We start from the raw sequence: 9256 nt of genomic DNA on the forward strand, positions 1-9256 counted from the left end.
CCTCTTAGCCTGCTTATTAAGTGTATTCTTCTTAGCCTTGTATTAAAGACCTCTGATAATTTTACTTCTACCTACTTTACTAATTGAATCTCTAATTAGCTTATTTTCTATTTCAAACCAAAAAGGCAGACTTCCCACAGGCTGGGAACAACCAAGCTGTCCAGAGCACATGACACCACCTGGTGGTGAGGGTTCTAAACTTAAAAAATCTCCACCCACCTTCTTATATAAAAGATAAGCTAATCATTGTTTTTTTCTGCCCTTCATCCCTCACATTTAGTTATTGTCACCTGTCTTCTACATTTCTTTCTTTCCTTCCCTATTAACGCCTGCCCCATAAAAAAAACTATCCCTCCTGTCTATAAAACAACATAAGCCCAAGTCATAGATTTTCTATTTTCTCCTTGTGCCAAAAAAAGAAAAAAAAAGTATAAATCATAAATCATATAAAAACAGAATCAAAGAGACATCTATAATCCACCAACCATTTTCCTAACAATAACAAATCATGTCACAACTAGGGTTTCTAAGATCTGCTTTGCACGTGTCATTTAGGGTCCTTGCATTATTCCCTTCTGATTCACTCTTCCCCCAGAACTCACCCTAATATCAACCTCTCCGTCCCTGCCCAGCTCACCAAGATGCTCGGATGAACTACCGTGTTTTTATCACAGTGGATATAACCAACTGCTTATTCGTCCTTCTCCCCCACAGCACTGTAAGCTCTGTGAGGGCAGAAAATGTGATCTGTTCACCCTGTATCCTGTGTCTGGCCCAGTGTTTGGCACAGAGGAGATCCGCAGTTGCTGAGTTCATAAATGCATGGAGACTGGGAGGCAGGGGTCAAGTAGGGGACAGAAGGGAAGGAGGGATAACATGGGAAAATGCACATCCATCCTTCTGAAAATCCTGGTGCAACCACCACCAGGCCAGTAACAACAGTGCAGATGGCTGCCCTAGAGATGGCTCTGATTTCTAGCAGCTGAGAAAGAGGTCACCACCCACCTCAGAATGCTTCCAAACCTGCTATAGCAGATGCCAGATCAGTTTCTGCGATGTAGAGCTTATCCTGAAGCTCTCTGCTTGAATAGTCTATGAAGGGTAAGGTTTCTATTCTGCCTCATTTTCCTAAATAGTTCACAAAAAGACATTGAACTATAGATATATATCCACACATAAAATAAACCTTTGGGATTAAACAAGAATTTGGGGAATATATTTAAATCTGGGACTTAAAGAAAGGTAAGTTTTTTTTTTTAAGTTTAAAATGTGAAATATACAGATTCTTCCTCTGATGGACTACATTTGAAATCAGAAGACAAAATAGCAATGTACAGATCTTAAAGGAATAACCTGCATCACTCATTTCAAAAACTCCTTTTCAGTGCCTAAGGATAAACTAACACTTGCAAATTGACCAATTAAGTGAGACAAAAAAAAAAGTTTGGCTTCACCATTTATACAATTGGTCAAAATAAAGCTTACCTACTGCAATTTCCCACTCATAAAGATTAAACAGACACCTAGCCTTACGGCTTCATGCTATTAAGTCAGGTCCTTTAGGCCACAAATTAGGCCACTGAGACAACATTTAATGCAACAATAATGCACTAATTTGATTCAGTTTACTGAGTCTATGTAAAATCAGCCAAACTGGGGTGGAAAACAGGTGGTGGCAGACTTGACAGTAAGGTTAAATGACCGTCAAGATCCCTTTCACTTCTAACATTCAAAGAAATAACTGCTTCAGCGGTGGCTCAAAAGCTAAGTCTACAGAGATACACAAGAGAGGCAGGGGAGCAGGGGGACGGAAAACAGTATTAGTTTACACATAATTTTCAGATTCCCCTTTGGCACCTGTCCACAACATGGATTAAATGATCTATTAACATGATGATAACCCACTGGGGGAACTTCTAGTGACTAATTAAAAGATACAAGGAATATACAGGTGGCCTGAATGCTTTTATTAAGTCCTCTAACAATCCTGCTTCCGCTCAGTCACAAAAGAATGTGGCTCATTTAAGACGTTCCTTTTTAAAGAAATGGGTACACAAATGCATACTGTATTCAAGTCAAACCTTACTCTGAGCTTGTTAAATGCCATGTTTAGCTTAATGAGAGTTATGTCAACTGTTCTTCTTTTAAAAATTATGCAATACTTTAAATATTTTTAAATCCATCTTAAGGTTTGATACTACCATAAGGACAGAGGAATAATAATTCTAGTTGTGAAACCAGAGCCGTTCTTTTAAAACCCAAAGATAAAGCCAAATATATTTCATGTATATTAACCTATACAACTGCAGAAACACATTTTCATGAAGAACTGTTAACAACTGGACACGACGGATAACCACCACAACTCTAAAAATTGGAAAAAATACTACCATAACCTAGTTTTAACACGTGCACATATCTCCAACTATGAAACCCATGTCTGAACGGACCAAGCCTTAAGAAGCTGCCTTTATTAAAGATAAACAAATGAAGATCATTTGCCTTTTACATTTTTCCCTATTTTAATATTCATTGTAAATATCTAATAAAAAAGGAAAATAAAATCCACTCTACCAAGCACCAGAGTGGTTTAACAAAAGCCACTTAATGAAACTGTACTTCAAACATGTACAAAAAAAAAAAAAAAAAGCTTAGGTGCATAAAAAATGTTTGAGTTTACTTTCCTAAAGCATACAATTGCGTCCTTGTTTTCAAAGCTCTGCAACTCACATCACTGGGAACAAAAAAATCTCACGGAGACAACAGAAAGTTAGCTTCCTAGAAGAAAGCACTGCGAGTAAGAGAAAGCAGTGAAGAATGAGAATCCCTTCTTAAAAAAACCAAACCAAACAAAAAACCCCTTACAAGCTTCTCTTCTAGGAAAAAACCAAAAACTAAGAAGCAGCACACTTTTGCAAAGGTTTAGCCCCCGCAAGTTACCAATCGCACCTATTCTATCTACATTGAACCAGTTAGTACTTAACCCTCAGGGCAGCGATCCCTCGGGGCACAAAACATCTGAGAGAACTCCGGGACTCCATTTCAAAGATCCCATCTCTTTGGCTACCGGCCTCTCCTTTCATCTCACCTACGCCGGGACTCTCATAAATTGGAAGAATTAACCTAGGGGCGAGATCAGTTAAGCCATTAGCAGGCACTAGAGTTACCGGGGAGAGCGCACGGGGCGCGACGGTGAAGTTTCCGAGCTCCAGGGCGCAGCGGAAGTCCTCGCCCTCCCGCCGCCCGGGAGCCCCGCGCCGCGGCCGCCGCTTTGATTTCCAGCAATGGCTCCAGCACCGGACCCGCGCCGTCCCGGGCCGCCGCCGCCACAGCCCGCCGCCGGCTCGCAGCGGCACTCGGGTAGGTAATTACCATTCGGCGCACGTTGCAAATTATCCCCCTCCCACACCTCCGCCCCCACGTCCTCCCCGCCGCCGGAATCCCGAGCCTGTCCCGAACTTTCCAAGCCGGCAGGCGCCGCGGCACGGCACCACCTTCCCGCGGAGCTTGCTTTCATCCCTTCTCCCCGAGCACCGGCCCGAGCGCCGTCCTGGGCTGGGCAGCGAGGGAAAAAGCACCCAAGGAGCCTAAAGTCCGCCACCCCGAAGCAGCAAGTTGCATGCCTCCTGGGCGCAGACGGCTCCGCCCCGGCCGCGCACCGGCAGCCCGGCGCCTCGCTGCGCCCCCGGTCACCCGGCCCTCCAGCCCCCAACTTCGTTTCTATCAAACTTACAGCAAAGTTGGCCCCAAGTGGCGGCGGCACTCTCGGGGACGCGCGCCTCGTCGCCTCAGCGCGCCCCCGAGCGGGAGCCGGGTCCTCCGGGGGCTTCACTGGGCGGGCGGGTCCGCATGGTGGCGGCGGCCCTCCCTCGCTCCCCGCGCGCCCCGCTCCGAGGCCGCTGCTCGCCGTCCGCGCACCCGCTGCGCTGCCGCCCTGCTCGGCACCGGCGCCTCACGCGCCCGGCGCGGAATATATCCCTCCGCCCGCAGCCACGCCCGCGAGCGCCGGCGCTCGTTTCTCCCGCGCGGAAACTCGATCTGACTTTCCCTGGCGGCCAGACTCTGAGCTCGCGGGTCCCGGGCAGCGACTCCCTGCCGCGGGTCAGTGATCCCCTGCCGCTAGAGCGGCTCCCTCCTCCGAGGAGACAAGCCGAGTGCCCAGGGTGCTCCTGCGACACTCCGAGGAACGGTGTGGGGCTTGCTGTAGTGCCGCCGTTGGTTACGGCTAGTACACAGATTTGTGCAGGGAATTAGTATGGAATATTTCCTGCTAGGAAAGGGGAAACAGTTTAGCTTTAAAAAAAAAAAAAAAAAAGGCGGGGGGGGACAGCTAAGGCTAATAAGGTTTCCCCCGGCTCCCTTTAGATTCTCTAGAACCTTCGGAGAATTCCTAAATCTGCATTTGAAAGCCTCTGTTCTGGGTCTACAATTGTTCGGTGGAATAAAATCTTCCAAAAGGTCTCAAAAGGAATGCAGTCGGATCGGATCTACTTCCTTCTTCGGTCCACACGAAGATCCAGGGAAAATGAAAGCGCTTCCTCCGCCACTTCATGGTGCAGAGCTAGTTAAATAACCTCCCCGACCCGGGTTCCGAACCCCAACGCCGGCCTCTCCCGGCAGACACCCCAAGACTCCCACGTCTGCGGGACAAAAGGCTGCTGTGTCGCCTCGTGCGCGTTCCCAGCCGGCAAGTCCACCGCACAAACTGTGAACCCAGTCTAACGTGGAACTACAAGTTACCTAGGGAGAAGGGGAAGCCCCGGGCGCTGGACGCCCCCCCCCCCGGGGAACCCCCCCTCCAACCCACGCCCGAGCGAGCAGTCTGGGGTCCGGGGACTGTGGGCCCATCCTCAGCGCCGGCAAACCTCCAGACGCAGGCTTCGCACAGCTGAGCCTCGGCCGAAGCCCGGGGTGCCCCTGGGCATTGGAAAACAGCCCAGAGAAGAGGGCGGACATGACCTCGGAAAGTTTGTGGGACTCGAACATTTAACACTGTGAAGACAAAGAGATCTGATTCCCCCGGAACCGGTGGAGGGGACTGCTGGGGGAGCTGCGAGGCAGATGCGGGCGGGTGAGTCTAGGGTTAAAGAGAGAAATTCCTTGGTTCAAAGTTAATGCAGTCTCTTTCTAAACCATCCCAAAGAATGTGCTTGAAAAAATAAAGGTGTCCAGCAGGTAATGGCTGGGAAGCAAAGATAATGCCTGCAGAATGAATGTGCTGATCCGTAGTACTAAGAATATGTGGCGTATTCCCTGCGCATTATTTGGAATACATAAATCCACACACCCAGAAAACACCATTCTCCAAACCCTTGGCCATGGCCATAAATGCGCAAAGTGCTCCTAGAGTTACAGGTCCATTTTATACTTCGAACACGTAGAAAATAGGTGACCTGATCTCCGAGCTCTACCGGCTTGCGCTCCTTGCTGAATTCTAACTCTCAACACATCAGTCACACAAGAACGCCAACAGTTTGCTGGCGGAGGGAGGTAGAATTGGAAGGGAAAGAATAGTTAAAAAGTAAAAAGACATCATCCCGTAACATAAAATCACAAGATGTCTTAAATGGCACAAAAGAACTCCTGAAAAAAACTACCATTCATTAGTAAGTAAAAACCCTCACTCGAGCTAAAAACATCTGCTTGGGAATCCCGATTTTCCAGGCTCACTGCGAAACCTAACTGCCTGGAAGAAGTTGCACTTTTTCGCCACAGGAACAGCCGAGAGCCAGAGATGGAGATTTCAGACCCTGGCGCTGCCGCGTTTTTCTGCTCTTTTAGCCTTAACGAAATAGAGATGCCTCTTTGCCACCATCGAATTACCTTCACAAGAAAGAAAAATGTAGTTCAAGCTCCACGTTTGTCCTTTCGGTCGTTGGCCCTCCCTAATCCTGTCCCCAAAGGCTTTTGGAAATTAGGGGAGTAGGGGACCGTTCCAGAAAAAAAAAAAACACGCTTTCCTCCGGTACGGCCTCTCCAACCAGTCCACCCAAGCTGGTATTTGAAAATTAGATAGCGAACGGGCCAGGGCGGGTGGTGAGTGAAGGCTGGGAGCTCACGCCCACGTCCCTGGAGCGCCCGGCAGGTCCAAGTTCTCGGTCCGCGCGGAACCCAGCAGAGATAGCGCGCCTTGCCGGGTGCCCGGACTAGAGGGCGCTGCGCCACTGCAGATAGCGCTGCCCCAAGTTGCGCCCTCCCTGTGGGCACCATTTCTATAATAAGTTACATTCAAAATAATGCACAAACAGTATAGCTTTTCAAGTTCTTTTTGAACAGTGCTATGCATGTATTTTATGAATTCCAAAACCTGTGCAGACTGATCTTTCCATTCCCGAGCCATGTACAACCAGAGGGGTGTGCAGCTCGCTAGGAAGAGCCTGTAGGATGCACACGCTTCCGTGCACTAGCTCAGGGCCAAACACCCCACGTAATTTCATTTACGTTTTAAACTTAAATACAAAAGGCTTACACTAAACGAAGAACTCACCAGTCCAGCCGCTCGAGTCCTTGGGTGCTGGCTTTAAAGTCCACGGCAGCTCCGTAATCCCCACGCAATTTGGGTATTTGTTAAAAGCCGTATCTGAAGTACCAACTTTGCCTCCCTCCGATCTTCAGCATGTCCCCAACGAGAGTGCGATCCGCCCGCGCTGCCGGGACCCAGGTGGCCACATCTCCGGAGGCTCCCGTCCTGGGTGGAAAGTTGAGCACTAAGAGGAGGCGAAATGAGAGTGCGCAAGGGCTACGGAAAAGGGCCGAGGAGAAGCCAAGTTTGTCAGGACATGTCCAGGCAGCAAGCCGCCCGAGTTTAGGAGTTGCGGCCGAGAACTGCGGCGGATCACTGCCTTTTCCCCCACTCCCTCCCTCTTGGAGACGGTGGGGGAGGGGAGGTGACGTCAGCGCCCCGCCTCGCCCCCCGCCCCGCGGCGCGGACGGGATTCTCCTGCCGAGTCTGCCTCCCCGACAGTAGCTACGAGCAAGCACCGGGGTGGGGTGGCCTCCCCTGCCGCAGCGCTGTGTACCCAGAGACGCGTATCCCTCTCCACGGTGCGGCGTCTCCCCCGCTCCGCCGAGCGCTGGCGTTCCTCGCACTCAACACCGGAGCGGCCCCGAAGCCCCGCGGCGCGCACCTCTCTGGTGTTCTTTCTTGCAGGCCCCCTCCCGCAGCTTTTTCCCACGCGTCGAACTGCAGGTGATGCTCTTCCTCTTCTGCAGCTGAAATTCGTCGCGACGTGTCGCCTGCCGGGTTTTTGCAGGGCGGAAGCAAGCACAGTCTCTGCAGACTGGCCTGGACGACTTGTACTTTGTAGCCCTTCAACTTCTGGATGTGATGTATTTTAAATAATTCTTGTGCTCTAGCGCTGTTTGTGGTCTTTGTGTTGAAAATCACAGAGCCATATTTTAATTTTCAAATGCTTTCCAAACGCGCCTACGTTTTTACACGGTACTCCGAAACGTAGAAGGTTCCGAGGGGTGTGGGTAAGAGATGGAGGAGGAGCCAATTTTTAATGTGTCTTACAAATCATACATAGTGATAGGGGCCAAGACACAAATCAGTCGTCTAGTCGTAATGTAGACTAAGACAAATGCAAACACTATTGAAATTCAATTTATAAATGAACGCATCGTTTTTATGTAGGCGTCCAGACTCCAGGAAAAATATCTACTGTGGAGTGTATGTGTGTGTGTGTGTGTGTGTGTGTGTGTGTTTTAATGCCGCTAAAGTACCAAAATAAAATCAGGAGAGATCAGCGTGAAATTCCCAGGGAGCCATTTCTGTGAGTTGACACTGTCCACAGAAGGCTGGCATTAAAATTCAGAGAACCCTGGAAAGGGCGAGGGCGCTGGGAGCAGGTTCTATCAGTACATTTGCAGCCATTGATGTAAATCTGGTCTGTTGAGCTGCTCGTTCTCCTTGCTGGATAAAGAGCAAAACCCTGAGGACACAGGAAACAAGGCAAGGAGTTAAACAGTTACCAGACAAGGAAGATTAAATGTTGGAGTAGTGTGTATGAGGAAGTCTTGTAACCTCTCTAAATTTCAGTTTCCTCATCTGTGATAAGGAATCATATTTATTGCACACGGTAAAGATGCATTCGTGTATTTATCCATTGAAAAAAAATAATAATTACGGAATGCCATGTATTTGTCAGGAAGAAAACATTCATTCATGCGGGCAACACTTTCACTGAGCATCATCTAAAATGTCTAGCAAGCACACCAGCTGTCAGTCAGTACCCTTTTCTTACCCTCCCTATCCTTTGCAGTGGGTCAGTTTTCTCATTTCTAAAATTTGGAAGAGTAAAAGGGAGGTTATCACAAGTAATTCAAGATGGTTTTGATTTAGAAGGGAGGAGAGGGCAGTGAGGAGCTAGGAGACAGAGAATTTGGGGAAAGGACCTTAGGGGCCTCTGCAGAACAGAGGGCAGCTGGAAGGTGCAAGATTCCTGAGGAGGGAGGGGGCAATCAAAAGAAAGACTGGTTTGGGAGGCCAGCCTGTGAGTGCAGAGGACACACTTCTCAGGCTTCACTATTTTAAGTACACAGGCTCGCTCCTTTTATGTTAATAGTTGAAGTTAGAAATTGACCACATAGTACAAGTTCTAATTAATGAGGCACATACATTTTTCCCATGATGCTGCTGTGCAAGTCAATTTGACTTTTAGAGTCACCACAGGTGAATCAAAGTATTTCCATTTTTTTTAAAAGAAAAAAACACAAACAAAAGGAACTTATCTAGAATTGATGGTACCAATCAAAATAGCTATTTTTAAAAACAAAGGGAGAGGGGTAGAAAACTCTTAACAACCCCCAAACCTGCATGCTCTATTCAATACCATAGGTATTACTAGGTAGATACACAAGTAAATACACAAGCCACAAGTGGTTGTTTAAATTAATTTAAAATTAAGTTATTTTTGTCTCACTGGCTACATTTCAAGTATATGATGTCAGCTTGTGGCTAGTGGCTACCTTTTGTTCAGGGCCAATGAAAGAATATTTTTGTCATGACAGAGAATTCTATTGGACAGTATTATTATAGACTTTGCTATTGTTTTTGGAACGCTACATCAAGTATTATAGTTTTTCATGGACCCAATATTGAGTCACTTCCAAAGTAAAACAAAAACAAACCAAAAAAAACCCAACCAGAATTATAGAAGGATTTGCTCATTCTGCAAATATTTATCAAATACCAACAAAATGCTATGAGAAATTATAAAGGACTCGAATTTTAATGAGTTAGATAGGTTTAGTG

General features: G+C 47.6%; 1 protein-coding gene across 5 annotated transcripts in view; it reads right to left on the reverse strand.

Moving 5' to 3' along the window:
- The window catches only part of FAT1 (FAT atypical cadherin 1), a 125152-nt gene extending 118312 nt beyond the window's left edge, over window positions 1-6840 (reverse strand). For 2 of the 5 annotated variants that reach the window (XR_006380997.1, XM_044225439.1), the window contains exon 1: window positions 6488-6840. The gene's annotated coding sequence lies outside the window, so the exon portion shown is untranslated. Of the gene's footprint in view, window positions 1-3733; window positions 3797-6487 lie in introns of those variants that run through there. The other 3 variants (XM_044225438.1, XM_044225436.1, XM_044225437.1) reach the window with 2 other exon arrangements.
- Between the last annotated feature and the right edge of the window lie 2416 nt (window positions 6841-9256).

This window comes from Neovison vison, chromosome 11 (genome assembly GCF_020171115.1).
Source record: "Neovison vison isolate M4711 chromosome 11, ASM_NN_V1, whole genome shotgun sequence".
NCBI classification, from domain to species: domain Eukaryota; kingdom Metazoa; phylum Chordata; class Mammalia; order Carnivora; family Mustelidae; genus Neogale; species Neogale vison.